At 38.8% G+C, this 22,674-nt stretch overlaps 1 protein-coding gene across 4 annotated transcripts in view; it reads right to left on the bottom strand.

Annotated features, from left to right (window-relative positions):
- The window catches only part of ARHGAP10 (Rho GTPase activating protein 10), a 334,513-nt gene that overhangs the window by 26,635 nt on the left and 285,204 nt on the right, over positions 1-22,674 (bottom strand). The gene's annotated exons all lie outside the window — the stretch shown is intronic.

Here is a 22,674-nt window from a genome sequence, read left to right as displayed (position 1 = left end):
CACGGAGGACCATTATGTGAAATGCGTTTGTATCATCTGTACACATTATGGGCTTGGGTGGGAAATGCAGAAGGTAGAAAAGCTCAGAAGAGCAGCCGTGTCCCTCGACTGGTCTCCTTGCTTTCGTGGTACTCCCAGCTGCCATCAACACATCTGAACAGCCCGCACTGAAGCTTGGACCCTTCAGCCAAAGTCACAGTCCCCATTAAATTGTAACTGCTCCGGGGCAGCAACTTTCTATTAAGACAGCACTGGCTTGGCCTTGATTTTATAAATGCCGGGTCACAAGAGTTGCTCAACAAACTACCGTGGCAGATGACACACAATGTGGAGGGTCACAACCCAGCCACAAACAGCTTCCAGCTGATTAAACCTTCGTATTTCCTCAGTCCCAAGTCCCAGAAATGGAGGGTGTATGAACACCAGGAACAGCGAGGAACGTGCTCTTGGAAAACCATCTTAGATGGATTTCAATTCTGCTAATAATGGAGCACAAGGGCAATCCTGGGCTCTGATGAAGCTCGTTCCCAAGATACTAATCTTGAAAATTGACTGTATAAAATAATTCTTACTTAACTCTGACCTAGCTTACAACTAAGGCTAAAAGAATCTTAGAAGTGGAGATCTGGAAAAGCAGAATTCAGGCCAGGAGGAATGAGAGGGGGTGGTGATGGCTGGAAGAAGGGACCCCTTATAGAAGCAGCTAGGGGGTTCCATGATCCAGTGCAGAAGATGGCGGTGAGGGAGTTTTCTGAACTTTTTCTTTCCTAAGTGCATGGTCAGGGAGAGAGATACAATGGGGTGAGAGGTGAATGTGATCTCTGTGAGCAGGTCTTCTCCCTGGGCAAAGTCACTCTACAAAGCCTTGCTCTCTCTCCATTCACAAACACACAGCCCAGAAGACCATATGCTTCCTCTTTCAGTGAAGTTCCTTTTTCTACTGCCCTTCACCGCAAACGTATTTAGCTAACTGGAATAATTCAGCCCCAAAAAGAAGGGCTCATTTTCAGGCAAATGAACCCAAACCCACTGATAGATCTCTATGATTTCCTTTGGATTTATTTTCGTCCTGGGATACAGTCCACTTTGAAACAAAGGCTGCCTCTCCCCCTGTGCCTGGATAGCTCAATCCATCCAGTTCTTTCCTGCAAATGAGACCTGGAGCTCCAGCTTTCCAGGACCCTTCTGTGTGTCGTTCAGTCATCCTGGGCAACAACCCCCTTCAAAACTAAGAAGGTCTCCTATGTAACCCCAGCGCGGAGCCTAAAGTAAACTCCTGAACGTTTACCTGCACGACAGCTGCCAATTCAGGGCTTGGCTAGAAGTTGCAAAATATGACCAGCTCTGCAGCAGGACAAGATAACCTCCAGAGCGGGTCACACACTAGCAGCTTCCTGGCTGCAGGAGACTGGATGTTGGCCCTCTGCTCTCTGGGCTGCAGGCCCTATCTCTGGGGCAGGACCTGACACAGCAAAGCAGCAAGTGAGAATCTGGGCCCAGCTATTCCCTGACTCACTCCTACAAGGAGAAACGTGTCAATGAGAAGCTGCTTTGGGGAAGTGGAGCCCAAGGGTCTAAGGTTCCTTTCAAAAGATACCTGAAAGGTTCTCACAACCATATACACTAGCTCATCACCACCCCCTCCAATCCTGTCCCTAAGCAGACTGACACAGCACAAATTGTCACTCAACATATTAAATCACGTGCTAGTAAGAGAATTTCTCCCTTACTTCCTGCCAAACAGTGGCAATCTGAGCCCTCAAGTGAAAAGAATATTGATACACAAAGTGATCAAACGAAGAGCTCTCTCAGCCTGCTTTCCATGTGCACAAAATTCCTCTCTCTCACTGTTCAAGAATGAGCTTATCTACCTGAGAATCACTGCATTTGAGGAAACACTAATACCAGGCATGTAAAAGTTAAATAGTCTAAAATTTTAGTTCACCAAAATTAAATGACTTCTTTTTAACTAGTAGGAAAATAATAAAGCTTTAAAAAATTCTATGTTTGACAATATCAGGAATAAAGATTTTAAATCCTATGAAACTAATTTGTACTTGAGAACTACAGTCCGACACCCTCGTCATTTTTCACCTTTTATCTCTCCAGAGTGTCACACAAACTCTTTCCCTAGGTGCTACCCTTCAACAGGCATCTCCAGACTCATCACCTGCGAGTAACAGGGTTGATCCGAGTACGTGAACAAAAATGGTGCTGAAGGGCTTTTGTTATGAACAGACTCCAAGATGAGAAACTCAGTAGAATACAACTACCACATCTAGAAGAGACAATGACTTCCTCACAACACCCAGCTTAATTCCCACCTCCTCCATAATCTCTTGCCAACCACCTTTTCTGCTTGTTCTCCTTTCTCACGATGGCAGGCAAGCAGAAGTTTACGTTGCACTGTCAATGCTTTCACGACCTGATTTTAGCTCCCCACCTCCGTTATGCATCTTTTGAGGGTGGAGACCATGTCTCATCTTGGTAATCCGTAGAGAACACAATGCAGTGCCAGGCAAATCAGGAGGCTTCAGGAAATACTGGCTGTGGACTCACTGCCACAGAAAAGATCATGAAATTGAAAAGCCAGTGCCTCTAGGAATTAAGAAGGAAAAAAATCTCAAAGTATTGTTAGAAAATCTGCACGCAGCTTCTGATAATCGTCCTCTCCCCTTTCAAGCCACAAACATCTCTCACCCTCTTTCTTCAATTTATTGAGGTTCTACTTATATACTAAGGCACACTGCAGATGCCAAGTTACAAAGGTGAAGAATCAGCCTCTAACCCAAAGGTGCAGAAGACAGTCAGGTAAAGCCAAACACAGCAGAAGGTGGTAGGGTGTCGAGTTTTATATCTCGCTAAGGCGTCTGGATGTGTGCTACAGGCATTAGAAAGTTATTGCAGGGATTAAACAAGGAAGTGATACAGATTCAAGAGATATTCAGGTATTACAGTCATCGGACCTCTGTGAATGAAGGTGAAGGTTGAAAGAGGAACCTACCATGACCCTCAAGTTCTTGCTTTAGGTAACCGGGTGAATGTAGAATTATCCACTGAAATAGGGCATGAAAAACAAGGAGCAAGTTGCGTGTGGGAAATAATAAGACCAGCTGTAGACATGTTGGATTCGAGGGGGTAAGAGATCGAGGGGAAGATGTCCAAAGGAGAGCTGGTTATACAGCCCTAGAGCCCTGGAGAAAGATCTGGGATGATTTTATTGAGAGGCATGTGGGTTGAGTTGAAGTCATAGCACTGGATGGAGAGGGCAAAGGAGAAGATATAGAAATGGAAGAAGAACCCTGGAGGAACTTCAGTGTAAGGAGCAGCCTTCTCCTTACTGATGGTGGTGGTGGTGGTTATTGCTGTTACTATGGTAAACAGAGAGAAGTGTTATCTTACAAGTATTTAGGTTTCCGGCCCAGACATAGATTCGCATAAAAAATGGACCAAAGAAGTATTCACGAGGACATGCCTTTCATGTCAGCTACTGGATTTCACTATTTAGTCTGATTTCTTTATGACCCTGAGTACATGCGCATGTGTTTTGTTTTCAGGAAAAGACTAAAGCGATCTTCAATGACTGGCAGAAAACTGAGCAGCAAGGGGGAAAAAGAACTTGATAATTCTACCACAGTTAACAATACACAGGATGTTTATCTATCTATCTATCTCTCTATCTATCTATTTATTTATTTATGGCTGCACTGGGTCTTTGTTGCTGTGCACAGGCTTCTCTCTAGTTGTGGCGAGCAGGGGCTATTCTTCATTGCGGTGCACGGGCTTCTCACTGTGGTGGCTTCTCTCTTGTTGTGGAGCACGGGCTCTAGGTGCGCAGGCTTCAGTAGTTGTGGCACACGGGCTCAGTAGTTGTGGCATGTGGGCTCTAGAGTGCAGGCTCAGTAGTTGTGGCACACGGGCTTAGTTGCTCTGAGGCATGTGGGATCTTCCCGGATGAGGTCTTGAACACGTGTCTCCTGCATGGGCAGGGAGACTTAACCACTGCACCACCAGGGGAGCCCTATCTCCTATATTTTAATATGCTGATCAACTTTTACTCTAGATAGTTGAACTTTCTTGTTCTGATGATAAGTGCTTCTCTCCACTCACCTTCTGCTCATTTCACTTAAACAGAACTGCTGTTGGAGGGAATAAGGCTTAGAGTTTTCCCTCCCATTTCATTCATTTCTTCTTTGTCCATCTCTCAAATAAACTTCCTAACTGTTAAGACGTCAGAGATGGTTCCCCTTGAATCCATTACCTGCTGTTTTCTACTCAGTCTAGAATGTTTGAGTATGAGCTGAAACCACAGGAGGTTTCTGTTATTTGTCAGAGATGAGCTGTCTCCACTCATAAGGCTGGTCCATGCTCCCCTCTCTCAAACATCCTGGCTTATGAATTAGAAGAAAGAAAGAAAAAGAAAGGGGACAGAAGAGAAGAAAGAAAAATGGAAAAAAAGAAAAGAAAGAGAGAAGAGAAGAGAAGAGAAGAGAAGAAGATCTAATGAATTAGTTAAACTTCTGACAAACTCCGCAGTTACGTATTTGGTTAAATGGAAGACAACAGCAGACTCTCTCTGTGGTTCCGCTGGCGCAGAAATATGCTTCCCGTCAGAATAATCTTAGATGCTTCTAAATATCAAACAGCTAGTCACTAGGATCAAAGAAAGATTTATTGTTATAAGTGCAGAACAAAGTAACTGCACTTGTAACAACACAGTAACACTTTTACAGTAAAGGCCAATCAGGAAATTTCCAGTCAAGACAGCAATGAAATTTTAAATGGAAACCCACCTCTCCTCTCACATGTGCCCAACAACAACAGCAATGAAATGACTTTTAAAATAAATTTGCACTTGAAAACTTGTTTCCCATCTCTGTGAAACAGAAACAGAAAGGAAATAGTTTCAGAAGTCAGCGGGAGTACAAGCCAAAAGTCTACCAGCTCCAGGACTCATCCAAACCAGCAGAAACAACAGACATTTAAATCCTGTGGTATCCTTAGGTCAATATACCTACAATACACCAGGCATGGTTCAGGGGTAGAACCAGGCTCCCCATGTGGAACTAGGGGTTGGGAGACACTCACCACACTAAATGGAGGCCAAAAATCTGTGACCAAGTTCCCCACTTGCCTGGAAAGTAGATTTGATAAGCCCACCCACTCCCCTCCCCGGGATGAGAGTTACGTACAGGAATAATAGCTGGTTCTGAACCAAAGCACCTGGTTCAACCTGGTGAACACAGTGGTCAAGAGCCGGAGAGGGAGTAGAAGAAGGAAGAGAAGGAGGCTCTAAGTCATCCCAACGACAGGTACACACACAAAATCCTCCTTCCTGATGGACTTATACCTACAGTTTCTAAGAACATAAAGAAAGCTAGGATAGTAAACTCAACAACAACAGAAATTCAGCAATTTAGAGATCTGTAACACAAAAGAGAAGTGAAATTGCCAACATTCAGATCCCAGAAAAAGAAGTATATTGAGAGGAAGAAATATTTAAAGAAATAATGACCAATTCCTCAAAATTAAAGAATTTCAAAGACCTCAATCTAAAGGACTCAGAGTACCAAACAGACAAATAAAGAAAATACTGCACATAAGATACCTTATTGCAAAATTTGAGAATATCAAATACAAAGAAAAAAATAAAAAGCATCCTGACAGAAAGAACAGATCATATTTTTAAAAAAGACCCAGAGTGACATCAGAGTTCTCAACAGCAAAACTGAATTCAGAACAATATTGAAGTAACATTTTTAAAGTATTGAAGGATAAGAATTTTGAGCACAGAACTGTATATTCAAACTGCCAATCAAATGTGAGAGCGTAACAGTGGTTGAGAGTCTGCCTGCCGATGCAGGGGACACGGGTTCGTGCCCCGGTCCGGGAAGATCCCACGTGCCGCGGAGCGGCTGGGCCCGTGAGCCATGGCCAGTGGGCCTGCACGTCCGGAGCCTGTGCTCCGCAATGGGAGAGGCCACAACAGTGAGAGGCCCGCGTACCGCAAAAAAAAAAAATCAAACAAAAAAAATGTGAGGGCGTAATAAACCTATTAGACTTTAAAAACACCCAAGGTTTGCCACATAAAGAACTATAATGATAACACTCCCAAAACACAGTTTTCAAGTATTTAAATAAAAGAAGCAATATGAGATTTTCAATGTCTATCATTGTCTTCTAAAAACTCTAGGACAAAAGAAAAGGGGAAAAAAAATAACCAAAATGATCCTGAGCCTAGAATCTAGAAAATATCAACATAGTGGGGGTGGGTAGCTCAAAAAGGAAATGAGAGTCCATTGGATATTTATCTTATTAGAGATGGAGTAGATGAAACGTAGTTGAGTTTAAGAAGCCAACAGATAAATAAGCTTACAAATCTCAAAATAAGGCAACCACCTTAGAAACAAAAACAGGATACACATTATTAGAAACAGCATAACATTTGCTTTTGTAAAGAGAAAGGAGGAAAGAAAACAAAAAGGTATCAAAATTCATTATTAAATAAAAATTATAAAATGACAGAAATCCTAACATAATGGTAATCATAATATACATAAATGGATTAAACTCATCAATTAAAAGACAGTGATTCTCCAAATATATTTTCCAAATCCAATAATATGTTGACTACGAGAAACATGCTTACAACAAAAAGACAAAGCAAGGCTGGAAATTCAAGAAAATAAAGCTATACTAGGCAAATATAAATCAAAGTACACAACGATCTTAATAAACTACATGAGAGATAAAGAGGGTCATTTTATACTGATAAAAGGACAAGATGATGGAGTAAGAAGATAAGCACCTAATGATACAGCCTCAAGCAATATATAGAACCGTAAGGGAAAACAGAAAAATCAACTGTCATTATTGGAGACTTTAACACACTCCTCTCAGACAGTTCTATCAGGCAGGGAGAGAGAGAAATATCTGTAATCAACCATACAAAGCTGCTCTATTGTTTAGATACACACACACCTTGAAATAACAGAGGATAAATATTCTTCAAAACAAATGTTTTTTTAAGGATTTTTTTTTTTTTTTTGGCCACACCATGAGGCTTGTGAGATCTTAGTTCCCCGATCAGGGGTCGAACCTGGGCCCTCAGCAGTGAAAGTGCAGAGTCCTAACCACTGGACCGCCAAAGAATTCTTAAGGAAATGTTTTGAAGGATGGATATTACACATCCTCTCTTCTCAGACCAAAATTACAAAATATTTAGAACTTAATAAAGGAAAGGATAGATTTTACCATTTCAATATGCTGGTAAACTAAATATGGTTAAAAAGAAAATCATAATGGAAATTAAGAAAGATTTAGAACTCAATGATAAAGACATTTCATGTCAAAATTTGTGAAACATGGCACAAGAATACCAAAGAAAACTTTATAGCTCTAAAATATCGATTAGGAAACAAGATTCAGAACATTTTCTATGCCATATTTAAACAGACAATTTCCCTAAATACTGACAGTCAAAGGGTCATCATGACTCTTTAAATATTCACATTACATTTCGTCAGGGAAAACTCTCAAAACTAGAATTTACTAAAATATATTTGATTTCTTTTATATTTTAGTGCGCTCACTCAACAGGGATTACTTGTATACTACAATTAGTGTACACAGGCTGTTCCATAAAGTGAAAAGCTAATATTCTTAACTATTATTTTTATTATCGATTGGTATGTAACACTTTCTGGGGGGAAAAAATCTCCAAAATCACAGTGGAAATCGACTAGAAAATGTGACCAGACATATAAAAACTCACTACCTAAGTACAGAGAAATAAATCTCAAGGCTAAACATGACCTAGTTTACTTTTGAGGGGGGCTTCAGCCAAAACTAGGTAGATTCTTTCCCCAGCAGGGGGCAAAAAAGCTGACGTGGTGACATTTACCCTAGCCCCCTCCTCCCCTTGTGCCTGGATTCATTCTCCTGTCATTCTGCACTATAATTATCCTCCTTGCATTCTGAATTTTCTGTCTTTTAAACAGTGCTGCCCAATAATGTCTGGCTTCGAGTATTTCAGTTTCTTCTTTGCCCACTTGGTGTGTCTGTTCTCATGATGCTACACCCAAGGAAGACTCAAGACCAAAAATTGAGGCTTAATGTCTGAAGCTGAAGAGGGCACAGCATGTAGGGAACTGAGAAAGGCTATCCTCAAGGAGAACATGTCTGGGTACAAGTCACAGTAGTAGACAGACTGATAGCTGTGGGAATGGAAGTGATGGGAAGAGGCTGAAATGGGAAGAGGATGATGAAATGCCACAGGAAGAGGAGAGGTTTGTTTGTTTTGCTAACTTATATAAGCCTGTTCAAAATATAACCTTTGAACTAAGCAGAAAATATTCAGGCTGCCCTAGTTTCCATCATGTGGCAGATATTATGACATCAATAAAATCTCCTTCGAGCCATAGTGGTCTTTCTTCCTAAGGTCACCCAGGACACACAGCATACTGAAAAGGAGAAGGGTGCCTACCATCAAGAACAGTACTCCCAAACTCATTTCAAAGACACTCTGATGTAATTTCTACTCTGCTAAAAGAAAGTCTGAATTGCTATATTTCATCATGTCAAAAGCTAGTTTCTAATACTGCACTGACTAGTGTAAATCAGAGTAAACCAAAATTTATGTTTTCCCTCCCCCCTGCTCAATATGCAATTGGACTTGACGTTGTATATAAAACCTGATGCGGAACAATAAATATGGAAGTGACCTCTATAAATAAAGCTAAATCTGTCTAGGAGCTGGTGAGATGCTTCAACATATGAAACAGTAGAAGGAAAACATTCCCCCACCAATGTTCATAAGGCCAACATAACAGATGGGATGGGTGCCAACAGTGGCATTTTAAGGTTGATAGAGATCAAAGGACATAGCCACCATCCACTCTTTAATGACCCTGTGTACAGGAAAAGTAGCATGTACTAAGCGGTGCTGGTCCCTGAAATGCAGTTAATACAAGTCAAAGTATACTACTTCACTCATGAGAAATGAGACATCATAGAACTGTCATACTGCACTGGAACACTAACCCATCTAGGAGAGCATTCTACTTTTAACAAGGACACTCAAGAACACTTGAGTCATACATAGCCTCACTCTTCCTACCTAAGTCTTAGAAGTACATCATAATGTCTTCTTGCTTTCAAATTACTGGGTGAGACTGTTGTAGTCAATGAAACATTCAAGGGCTCCAAGGCTAAGTAAAGGAGCATGACTTCCACAACAGCTTAACACTCACTACTGCTCCAAAGGGAGGATTACAGTTCTGTCCAGTGTTTTGTTTTTGCATCTGGTCCTTAGCACTAGCATCCCCATGATGTGCAGATACCAGTGTGACCAGATACCCAAATTTATTGAGACTGAGGAAAACAGGAAAAGGCTACATTCCAACAACATAGAAAGACAGCCTGTCCTGCCTAGCTGGATTATCTAAGACTAGTTTTGTCCAAGTAGCCCACTCTTTGGCTAGTTAAAAAAAAAAAAAAAAGTGAACAGGCCTGTTTCTTCATAGCATACTTAGATACTCACCCAGAACCTCACGGAGTCCTATGAGCTTCTCGAACTAGAAGCTGCAGTATACACACGGAACGACTAGTGTACAACAGAGCAGTCTGTGAGCAGCATGGCTGAGAAGGGTCAGGATCAGATCCCAAACCCCATTAACACCTAACCAGCCAAAGAAAACCCAGCACTGCCTTCATAGCTTCCCATATGCTTAGTCTACTTCAACTAAAATGCCCAAGGAATTGAGAGAACTTGCATTATGAGGCACTAGCAATAGTGGCATTATACGGATAAGATCTACAGAGAGAAAAAGAAGTCACCCCCCCCCAAAAAAAAAAAGGAATCCAATGCAAGACAAAAAGTAAAGCCGATATATTTTTCAGGCCAGATATTTATTCTTATCCTTCTAAAAACGTAAGCCAAAAGAGTTTTATCATATTATCTTGTACATTAGTTTGTACGTATACACACACACACACACAGGTAATTCCTTTCTTTAATTAGAAAAATAAAGATAGGTTAGGAGACTCAAAGTTTGACTTTAAAATTGAACTTTTAAAATTGCTAATGTAATTGGGTATCTTTCTTTAAAAAAACCAAATCCAACCCTCCCATTCAAAGGGAATTCTTCTTTGCTGTCCACAGAGCAGTAGGTAATAAATGACTATTAAGAGAAAACAGTTTAGATTCTTTGATCAGAAAGTCTTCCATTAGGGAAACAAAGGGGAGGGGGGGTATAAGAAATTAACCGTGCCAACTGCCCATTAAGGAAAGAACGCTAATTGTATTTCTCAGCAGTGAAAGGTGCACTGAGAGACCAGTTATAATTGCCAAGTGGAAGGAAAGGTTCGTAAAGTCCCACTGACCCCAATTCTCAGTTCTGCTGCAAGTTAAAGCAATGTCATGCTGGGGGCGGTAGGGCAAGATGTCCCAGTTCCTCTCATTTCATTTGGCCTCACCAAACAAGACAAACCATAATGGGAACCATGATAAAGCTAATTAACATGCAGGTTAATGAGAGTCAGTGGCTAGCTAAGAATAATTCCCTTGGGTAATATAATTTCTTTATCTGAAATCATGTCTAGGAAAGGGAAAAGTGACTCTCAATGAAATAACCGCCCACTCCCAGTCCAAAAAGTCCAAAAAACAAAAGTACACATAGATATGCATCCCCCCCAGAAAACTGAATAAGAGAGAAGTCAACTCCTAAACTACAAGTTAAACTGTCACAGTAAGGCGTGAAAAGATGTGATGAAATTGCCATACAATTATAAAGCAGATTTTATTTTCTACTGTCTGAAGATATTAAAAATTAAGCAAAACGCTTGCCTGAAAAGCTACCGAATGGCTAAGACATGGCAAAAGTGTATGCTAGGAAACGCTGATGAGGGAATCGGCTGTGTTCTAATCGCATGACATAAAACACAGACCCCATTATAACGTTACAGCAGTAGCTAACAGGCATTACGTTACAACTCCAGGAACCACCTCTGCTACTTACAAGGTCAATGGAAGGCTGTAGCAATTCAATTACAAAGTGAATAAGACCAGTTCGGCTGCGATGTCAATAGAAGTCAAAGCAAATTGCTTTACTCTGTAAAGCAGAGAGCATTTTTATATCATAATCACAGTCCAGAGGCATTATTTACAGATTGAGATTTCTGCCTATATAAACAAAAAATATAACCACCATCTACGATTATCCTTAGGAACCAAAAAGTAATCAGATACTGAATCAAGCTGTCTTGCATAAACTTCTGAGGAAGCCTGACATTTTGACAGCTCAGGAAATTTAGAGCAGTGTGTTCAGAACACACTCCAGTCCAGCTGAGAAAGGAGGGTTGTTGGACTCCTAGCTACTTACCTATCCTCCTCCCCCATCACATCATTCTTTTCACCTGAACAATGTACATTATTATCAATTGTCAGTTTAAGGTAGCAACCAATAAACTTATTAAGCTGGACAAAAATAACCAAACACAAAAGACTAAGTACATTTTCTTGGAAAGTATACCATATAGGAAAATATATTTGAAGCCCTCTATTTTACACATCAGGCCCTCTGGAAAATCTAAGCTAAAATTGAGTATTCACTAAATATTGGGTGGTTTACAGCCATTAACTCATTTGTTCTTGGCAAAAGCCATGGGGAAGTTTACTGACCCAAACTCATGAGGCTTCAAAGGGGAATTTGCCTAGGTCATATAAGACACTAAGAAGAGAACAGGGATTTAAATCCAGGTTAGGTTAAATCCAAATGTAACCACAAATAATTCTACCACTCAATAAAACTCTTTGTGGCCTAAGTATTTCCAGTGATAGTGATCCCCAAAATGCTAGGACAATGTGACTTTGAGAGCAGCCCAGGTAGAAGGTGAAAGATGCATTAAATCCAACAGGAAAACACTAAGCAGTGACAGCTCCCCATTCTCAATGTACTGCCAATGAAATTTCTCCAGGTCAACTCATGCTAGCGGGACTCCATATGCTTTTTTCTTGGGCTCCGCTTCACTCTTTGTACTTCAAAATCTTCAACTTACACCCAGCACGCCAAATAACAAGCACAACTTGCATCAGTTTTAGGCTGAAACTTTTGTAACTTAAATACACATACTCGTATGCATGATGCATGTGTATATATGTGTATATATGTACACGTATATATGTGTATATACTTACATGTATATAACAAGGAAAAAGAAATACAGATATGTTTAAAGAAGAAAATCATCATTCTCTCACTTCCTAAGGAAAACCACTGTCCTAACGGATTAATATTATTCCGGATTTATTTCTATGCTTATACACTTATTCACATAGTTCTCCCTTTAGAAGTGAGGCTATTCTGAAATTCTGTTTTATAACTTACTTGAGTCACTCAAAATCACACCATGTATATTATTTCTGTGGACACATTTCTGTGATCCTTGGAAGGCTAGAAGCCTGTGTGTGATTACTGAGGACCTGTACCACCTGCTTATGTCTGGCTGTAGAACAAGGCCTTTAGGAGCACACCCACACAACAGAACACACCGAATACTAGACAGCAGTGAAAAAGGAGAGGGCACTCTTTTTGTGTTGATATGAAAACAATACCAGATATAAAGTTTTTTAAAATACGGTGCACAACTAGCTTTTGAGCACACAGGGGATATATAAAAATCTATATTCATCTCTGCTTATATGTACATGAAGGATTCTAGAAGGAACAATAAGAAACTATAGGTTGAACCAAGTCAAACTGCTGCTATTCAATCAGTTTTGACATAGACAAACAGCAGAGCAGTTTCATGTGATACGACCCTCCTAATAACAGTGGCCAGCAATCCAATTTGGAATTTTAACTTTGAAAGGATTTAAGAAACTATAGGTTGAAACGACATGTAAATGAAAAAACATTTGAAATTGCCGATATTAGATAAATTTGGAACTGAGAGCTGGCCCTCTGACATGGCTCAATCTATTAATAACAGTGGTTACAGATTTGGTTTGCAGGGACTGAGTTGATGGGATTGAATGGAGACTTTTCACCTTACTGCAACTAACGTAAGACCAGATATTTGTTCATTTAGGTAAATGGGTATATATATCACGATAAAATAAATGTAATACTGAAATAAAATGATTGCTTTTCCTTCTCCCTGCCCATAAAAATGAGCGACCCCTTTCTCTTAGAGGACCCATTTTTGTTACAGTGTATTGTGTCCCAGGTTTAAATCCATCCTCATCTCTGGCCCTTTCTTCTCCTTCATCTCCTTCATCAAAACCATCACTCTGATTCCTTTACAACAAAACTAGCCACTGTTTTTAATGGAAAAACTAAGAGTCACTCTTAAAATTAAAAAAGAATAAATCAATGTATTGTTTGAAAGGCACATGACATCTCTGAAAAGACTGGCCATGGAAAACTCCAGAGAAGAGAAGACCATTTGCTGAGGCACTTGGGTTTGCACTTGAGCAGAGTGGTAAGGAGCCCAGACTCTGGAATGGGACTGGTTAATCCTGGCTTTGTCACTCACTAGCCGGGAGACTCAGGTGAGCTACTGACCTTCTCTGAGCCTCAGTTTCCCCAATTATAAAATACGGATAATAATACTACCGATAGGATTGTTATGAGGATTACCTAAGTTTAACAAATATTGCTAACAACAGTAGCCGGCATATAGTATGGTATCTGTTAACTGTGTACTATTATTACCCTCCAAATTTTGTATCCTGTTCTCACATTAACTATTAAAATTTTTAAGAAAAAGAGCCCACCTTTAAAATAACTAAGATAATAACCAGAGACTTAAAGAGTCACTATTTCTATTCTGACCCAAAGAGAAAAATAAAACCACAGCCATCATCACAATTCAAGCTCAAAGACTCATGTTGCTGAGTTCAGAGAACAAATATTAGTACATGCAAAATGTCAGCCGTATAATTCACTGTAATAGGCTTGAAGATTTTTTTTTCCACCCAAGGTTGACACTGGATTCCTTCTAAATACTGCCTAGAAGACACACAAGAATGCCATGCCAAGCAGAATGAGCATTTAGAAGGAGCCATGCTGCAAAGTTGCAGTCCAGAGTTCATAAAAGTCAAGGAGACACAACTAGTTACAGGAGTAGCCTCCACAGTTGACTCAATCTCACATCATTTCTTTTTCCTCAACAGCTGGGAAGGATTCAGTAAGTACAAATAAACTGACCACAGGTTTGTTTGGTTATATTAATTGTAGACAGCAGTCTTATCTCCTGGTAATTTTTATCACGGTCCATAAGAGTTTTCTGAGTAATAACAATTGCTTGGAATTGGCCACACTGAGATAATACCTTCCCCTTCAAGATTTCTCCTCATCTTCCTAGCTACCAAAGGAAACGTTTCAAATCAGTCACTCCTGACAGCCTTAAAAATTCTATTTCATTCAGGATAAACAATACTTCAGTTGGTTTGAAAAGATGTTTCTTAGACAGCCCGGCTACCTCCTACGTTGTAAGTGTTTCAAAGAGGGCTATAAAGAGAGTGACAGCTGCTTGAATTCAGAACTAGAAATTAAAATAAAAGCTATTAGAAGTGAAGAAAAAACCCACACCACAGGGAGACAAGCTTTAAAGAATTTTTCTCTCTTCTATTCTAGTTACCTGCCATGAACTTTTTTAAGGCGTTAAATAAGACTTTTTTTCTTCCCCCTCCAGAGAGAGGGGGAAATGTTCATCCCACACAGGAGCATAGTTAAGATTATAGAGGAAGTCATATAAGAAGGTGCCTCGTGCTTTGTCATTAACATTAGGGGAGCTGAGCTTCGAGGAAGCGTCTGGGGAGACGCCGGTGCAGGAGAAGCAGCGGGCACGATCTATGGGCAGGTCACAACTCAATCACAGCCCTGACATTTCTGGCTGCCTTTTCCAACCCATTGATCTCATCACGGTAAAAGTGAGAAATAATCTGTCGACACAGCCTGTCACTGGATTCAAGCCCGGTCTTAGATTTAACTTCACAACACAGTAATTCCATGCCAAGGAATCATGACTTTGCTCAGAGGAGGTGGTAAGATGGCTCGGCCTTTGGAAAGTTATTATCCAGAATCTACCCGTGAAGCGTCATGCAAAAAAATGGTAAGAATCGAGAGAAGATTACCAAGCATAAGACAGAGATCTGCTTGCAGCCGGTTACTTGGGTTGATTATTAATCTCTGCAAGCTGATCAGATATGTCTATAAGGAAATGTCAGTAGCTGCAGAAGGTCTCTGAAAATCCACATCAACAATGGTTTTACAGTGATCCTTCTCTCACATAAGTGTCCTGATACAATCTGAGGGAGGACGGGGTAGTAACAATTCACTTACGAAAGCATGCTTTCATGAAGGTCATTTCTTTTTCTTTTTTTTTTTTTTTTAATTGGAGCACAGTTGATTAACAACGTTGTGTTAGTTTCAGGTATACAGCAAAGTGATTCAGTTATACATACACATGTACCTATTCTTTTTCAAATTCTTTTCCCATTTAGGTTATTACAGAATATTGAGCAGAGTTGTCTGTGATATACAGTAGGTCCTTGTTGGTTATCTATTTTAAATATAGCAGTGTGTACATGTCAATCCCAAATGCCCAATCTACCCCTCTAAAGATACTCTCTTGGGAACTGAGATTGGAGAGTGCATAGTTGCCGTGACTGTCAGCTCTCCATCCTTGACTTCTACAGAAATAAACATCTTTGAGTATGGTGGGGGCCGCCCATCCTTTACATAAGCCTGTGACTGAATGGATATAAGTCTGCGAGGTAAAGTAGGAGAAAACTGAGCTCTACATTGTTCATAATTATGAGACTAATCTTTCTCTAAGAAGACATAACATTTCAGTTATTACTTAACATTTCTCTGTCCACTGGCTTTCCACATACACTATTTATACCAAACCTATTTTCTAAACAAGTTACATATAACAATATGTATTGAAGACACTAACAAGATGAGATGATTTCTTCCTTTTGATGGGAAGATGGTCTAAAGATATATATTAAAAAAAAGCCTCAGGACAAAACTAAGACATAAACACAAGGAAAAGATTTACCTATGAGCCTACAATGTGGCTGATGACATCTGTGTTGATGAGCTGCCTTCATTCTCCACACCTGGTCAGTGGAGAAGTACCAACAACTCGCTTTCACATTTCTCCCAGATATCCATTTTATTTTCAACTCCTAGTGCTCACTCAAGCCCACATCAACCTAAGCTTAAATTACTTAACCAGCCTTTTACCATGGCCTTCTTGACTCCAAGACAGATCTGTCCCACCCTGATTTTACAGACTGATGTATATCAGGATACGTTCTTTCTTTAAGAAAGGAGGAAAATGGTCCTGCTTTATTGTTAACCCATCTCCCCTTCGACCGTTGTATTTTCACTTTTTTGCTTATAAAGCTCTGCATCCTCGTCATGTTCTCTACCACACTGTAGGACTACAATAATACGTGTTCAACAAAATGTGCTCCAGTTAGCACATCCGGGATCCAAGTGGGAAAGTGCCAACCTAACGATACCCAAAGTAAGAACTACCCTAAAATAATATTAAATCCTGCCAATTGGCTTGCAAGATGATTTTGTTTTCAACTCTTTATAAGTCATATCTTTTCTGTTGTCTAAATAAACAAACTGCTATACCATGTACAAAAGAAGACAGGCAAAGAATACCTAATTACCAAAGAAGATACAAATAAAACTAGTCCTGTGAATGTCTAGTTGTGTTTAAAATTAGAGCTAGCATAAAGGAAGAATGGGAGAGCTTAGTCAAAATTCAGATGATAATCCTCTTCTCACTCACCAAACCTTCTTTTAAAATGTTTCTTCTGCCTTGAAGAGAAAATAGCAAAGAATATACCTCATACAGCCTCATGAACTTTCCTTGTATATGGGGACAAACACAACAGTCTCTCTTTATATAAAAAGGTACTAAGGGTCCGGGACCCAGCCCCGTCCACCAGACACTGCACCAGCAGCCACGTTCCCACCACAAGAGGGCACATGCAGCCCACACAGGGGATACTCCCTGAATGCCTGGCTCTGGTGGCCAGTCAGGAAGGCACTTCTGAGCCCCACAAGGCATCTCCTAAATAAGGCCATTCCTTCAATTCTGGGAGAGATAGCTGATTTACCTAATACATAGAAACAAACACAAAATGAGGCAAGATGAGGAGACAAGGGAATATGTTCCAACAAAAGAAAAAGACAAAGCCTCAGAAAAAGAACAAAAGGAAACAAAGATAAGCAATCTACCTGTCACAGAGTTCAAATTAATAGTCATAAAGGTACTCATTGAACTTGGGAGAAGAATAGATGAACACAGTGAGAACTTCAACAAAGAGATAGAAAAATATAAGCAAGTACTAAACAGAAGTTATAACTGAACTGAAAAATACACTACATGGGCTCACCAGCAGACTAAATGAGGCAGGAGGATGAATGAGCAAGCTGGAAGAGAAAACAATAGGACTCACCCAGACAGCAGCAAAAAGAAAACAAAAATTAAGTGAAGATACCTTAAGGGATCTTTGAGACAACATCAAGAAGAATAATATTTATATTACAGGGGTCCCAGAAGGAGAAGAGGGAGAGAAAGGGCCAGAAAACTTATTTGAAGAAATAGTGGCTGTAAACTTCCCTAATCTGTGGAAGGAAAGAGACATCCAGGTCCAGGAAGCCCAAAGAGTTCCAAGCAAGATGAAACCAAAAAGACACACAACAAGACATATTATAATTAAAATGGTAAAAGTTAAGGATAAAGAGACAATCCTAAAAGCAGCAAAAGAAAAACAACTTGTTACATACAAGAAAAACCCCATAAGGCTATCAGCAAATTTTTCAGCAGAAACTTTACAGTCCAGAAGGGAGTGACACAACATATTCAAAGTGCTGAAAGGAAAAACTTCCAACCAAGAATTCTGTACCCACAAAGTTATCATTCAGAATTGAAGGAGAGATTAAGAGTTTCCCAGATAAGCTAAAGCTAAAGGAGTTTATCACCACTAAACCAGTCCTACAAGAAATGCTAAAGTGACTTCTTTAAGCTGAAAAGAAATGGCACTAATTAATAATGAGAAAACACATAAAAGTAAAAATATCACTGGAAAAGGTAAATATATAATACAGGTAGTGAAACCACTTAAAATGCAAACATGAAGGTTAAAAGACAAAAGTAGTAAACTTAACTAAAATTAAAATAATTAGTTAAAAGATGCACAAAATGACATGTAAAATGTGTCATCAAAGGTATAATATGTGATGGGGGGAGTAAAAAGATAAATTTGGACACATTCCAAAGCTTTAAGAGGTTACCAATTTAAAATGGGTTACTATTTACATAAGATGTTATATGTAAACCTCATTGAAACAACAGGGAAAAAAACTTGCAGTAAACACACAAAAGAAAATGACAAAGGAATGTAAGCAAAACACACACACACGTGTGCGCGCACGCACGCAAAAAACCCACCAAGACACAAAGGAAGCAAGAAAGAGAAGAAAGGAACAGAGAAGAACTACAAAAACAGCCAGGAAACAATTAACATAATGGCAATAAGTACATACCTGTTAATAATTACTTTAAATGTAAATAGACTAAATTTGCCCATCAAAGGCAGAATGGCTGAATGGAGAGAGACTCACTTCAGAAGAAAGGGTACACAGAGACTCAAAGTGAAGGGACTTAAAAAGACATTCCATGCAAATGGAAATGAAAGAAAGCTGGAGAAACTACACTCACATCAGACAAAATGGATTTTAAAACAAAGACTGTAATAAAAGACAAAGAAGGGCATTACATAATGATAAAGGGGTCAATCCAGCAAGAAGATATAAGATTTATAAATGTATATGCACCCAGCAGAGGAGCACCAAGGTATAGGAAAGCAAATATTAATGGACATAAAGAGATATTAAAGGCAATACAATAATAGTGGGGGACTTTAACACCTCACTTATATCAATGGATAGATCATCCAGACAGAAAATCAATATGGAAACACTGAATTTAAACAACACATCAGACCAAATGGACTTAATAGATATATACGAATACAGAATATTCCATCCAAAAGCAGAATACACACTCTTTTCAAGTGCATATGGAACATTCTCCAAGACAGATTACATGTTAGGTCACTAGACAAGTCTCAAGAAGATTGAAATTACACCAAGCATTTTCTCCAACCACAATGGTATGAAACTAGAAATTGATCACAAGAAACAAAAGGAAAAACCACTAAAACATGGAGATAAGCCAACATGCTACTGAGCAACCAATGGCTCACTGAAGAAATCAAAGGAGAAATAAAAAAATACCAAGAGATAAATAAAAACAGAAATACAACATGCCAAAATCAACAAGATGTAGCAAAGAAAGTTCATAGCAATACAGGCCTACCGCAAGAAACAAGAAAAACTCCAGTGAATTCACACCTAAAGGAACTGGAAAAAGAAGAACAAAGTCGTGCAAAATTAGTAGAAGGAAGGAAATAATCAAGAGTGGAAATACATGAAAGAGATTAAAAAAACAATAGAAAAGATCAATGAAACTACGATCTGGTTCTTTGAAAACACAAAATTGACAAGCCTTTAGCTAGACTCACCAAGGGAAAAACGAGGGCTCAACTAAATAAAATCAGAGATCAAAGACGGGAAGTAAGAACCAGAGAAATACAAAGAATCATAGGAAACTACTACAGACAATTACAAGCTAACAAATTGGACAACCTAGAAGAAGTGCATCAATTTCTAGAAACACACAACTGAATCATGAAGAAATAGAAAATCTGAATAGACCAATTACTAGTAAGGAGGTTGAAACAGTAATCCAAAAATCTCCCAACAAACAAAAGCCCAGGTAGCTGGCTTCACTGGTGAATTCTACAAAACACTCAAAGATTTAATACCTATTCTTCTCAAACTCTTCCAAAAAAACTGAAGAGGAGAGAAATCTTCCAAACACATTTTATGAAGCCAGCATTACCCTGATGCCAAAACCAAACACGAACACCACAAAAAAAGAAAATTACAAGCCAATATCCTTGATGAACATAGATGAAAAAAATCCTCAACAAAATATTAGTAAACGAAATCCAATGATACATTAAATACATTAAGAGGATCTTACATCATGATCAAGTGGGATTTATTCCAGGGATGTAAGATTGGTTCAACATCCATAAATCAATCAACATGATACATCACATCAACAAAATTAAGGATAAAAACCATATGATCATCTCAACAGATGCCAAAAAAGCATTTCACAAAATTCAAAACTCTCAACAAAGTTGGTATAGAGGGCATGTACCTTTACATAATTGAGGCCATATATGACAAACCCACAGCTAACATCATATCCTAACAGTGAAAAGCTAAAAGCTTGTCCTATAAGATCAGGAAAAAGACAAGGATGCCCACTCTTGCCTTACTTTTATTCAACATACTACTGAAAGTCCTAGCCACAACAATTAGGTAAGAAAAAGAAATAAAAGACATCCAAACCAGAAAGGAAGAAGTAAAACTGTCACTACCCACAGAGGACATGATACCATACAGAGAAAACCCTAAAGCCTCCATCAAAAAAAAAGTTAGAATAAATGAATTCATTAAAGTTGCAGGATACAAAATCAATATACAGAAATCTGTGGCATTTATATACACTAATAGCAAACTACCATAAACAGAAACTAAGAAAACAATCCCATTTACAATTGCAACAAAAAGAACGAAATACCTGGAAATCAATTTAACCAAGGAGATGAAAGACCTGTAAACTGAAAATTATAAGGCACTGGAAAGAAACTGAAGAAAACACAAATATATGGAAAGATATTCCATGCTCATGGATTAGAAGAATTTATATTGCCAAAATATCCATGCTCTCTACAGATTCAATGAAATCCCTAACAAAATGCCAATGGCATATTTCACAGAAGCAGAACAAATGACTCTAAAAATTGTATGGAACCACAAAAGACCCCAAATGGCCAAAACAATCTTGAGAAAGAACAACAAGGCTGGAGGTATTACACTCCTTGTCTTGCAACTATACTACAAAGCTATAGTAATCTAAACAGTGTGGTACTGGAACAAAAACAGACACACAGATCAACAGAACAGAGTGAGAGTCCAGAAATAAACCTTCACATACATGGACAATTAAATTATGACAAAGGAGTAAATAACATACAATGGAGAAATGACAGTCTCTTCAATAAACAGCATCGGGAAAACTGGACAGCAATATGCAAAAGAATGAAACTAGACCACTATCTTACACCACACACAAAAATCAACTCAAAGTGGATTAAACACTTTAATGTAAGAGTTGAAACCATAAAATTCCTAGAAGAAAACAGAGGTGGTAACATCCCTGACATCGGTCTTGGCTATGTTTTTGTGGATCTGACTTCAAAGGCAAGGGAAACAAAAGGAAAAATAAACAAATGAGACTACATCGAACTAAAAGCCTCTGCACAGCGAAGGAAACGATCAACCAAATGAAAAGGTAACCTACTGAATGGGAGATGATATTAGCAAATCACATATCCAATAAGGCATTAATATCTAAAAATATCAAATACATAAAGAACTCATACAACTTAACAACAAAAGCAAAAATAAATAAATAAAACAACCCAACTGAAAAATGGTCAGAGGATGTGAACAGATGTTTTCCAAAAGAACACAGAGAGATGGCCAAAAGACTCATGAAAAGGTATTCAATATCATCCATTGTTAGGAAAATGCAAATCAAAACCACAATGAGCTATCACCTCATACCTGTTAGAATGGCTATTAACAAAGACAATAAATAACAAATGCTGGAGAGGATGTGGAGAAAAGGGAACCCTAGTACACCGTTTCTGGAAATGTAACTTGGTGCAGCCACTAGGGAAAACAGTATGGAGGTTCCTCAAAGAGTTAAGAAGAGAACTACCATATGACCCAGCTATTCCTCTTCTGGGTATTTATCCAAAGAACACAAAAACATTAATTCAAAAAGACACATGCACCCCAATTTTCATTGCAGCATTATTTACAATAGTCAAGATATGGAAACAATGTTAAGTGTCCATCAATAGATGAATATATATATATATATATATATATATGTGTGTGTGTACCATACATATTGCATATGTATGTATGCAACTCAGCCATGACAAAGAATGAAATCTTGATATTTGTGACAGCACAGATGGACATTGGAGGTATTCTGCTATATGAAGTAAGTCAGAGAGAGAAAGACAAACACCATATGATTTCACTCACATCTGAAATCTTAAACAAATGAACAAAATAAAACAAACACATAGATACAGAGAACAGATTAGTGGTTACCAGAGAGGAAGAGGGTTGGGGAGTGGATGAAAGGGGTAAACGGAGTCAAGTGTATGGTGATGGATGATAACTAGACCTCTGGCGGTGATCACTGTGTAGTGTACACAGATGTCAAATTATAATGCTGTACACCTGAAATTTATATAATTAAAAAAAGAGGTAGGAAGGACATAAATTTGGAGTGGGCAGGTATAAACAAAAACAAAACAAACACTAAAATTTTTTAGAGTTACTTTACTACCACTTCTAAGGAAATAAAAACACAAAGATAACCCGTGGACGAAATAAAAGGAAGCCTTTGATTTTT

The sequence above is a fragment of the Monodon monoceros genome, unplaced genomic scaffold, assembly GCF_005190385.1.
Source record: "Monodon monoceros isolate NGI ecotype Baffin Bay Population unplaced genomic scaffold, NGI_Narwhal_1 Super_Scaffold_20, whole genome shotgun sequence".
NCBI classification, from domain to species: Eukaryota; Metazoa; Chordata; class Mammalia; order Artiodactyla; family Monodontidae; genus Monodon; species Monodon monoceros.
Note: the sequence above shows the minus strand (reverse complement) of the source record. Positions and strands in the feature narration are given on the sequence as shown.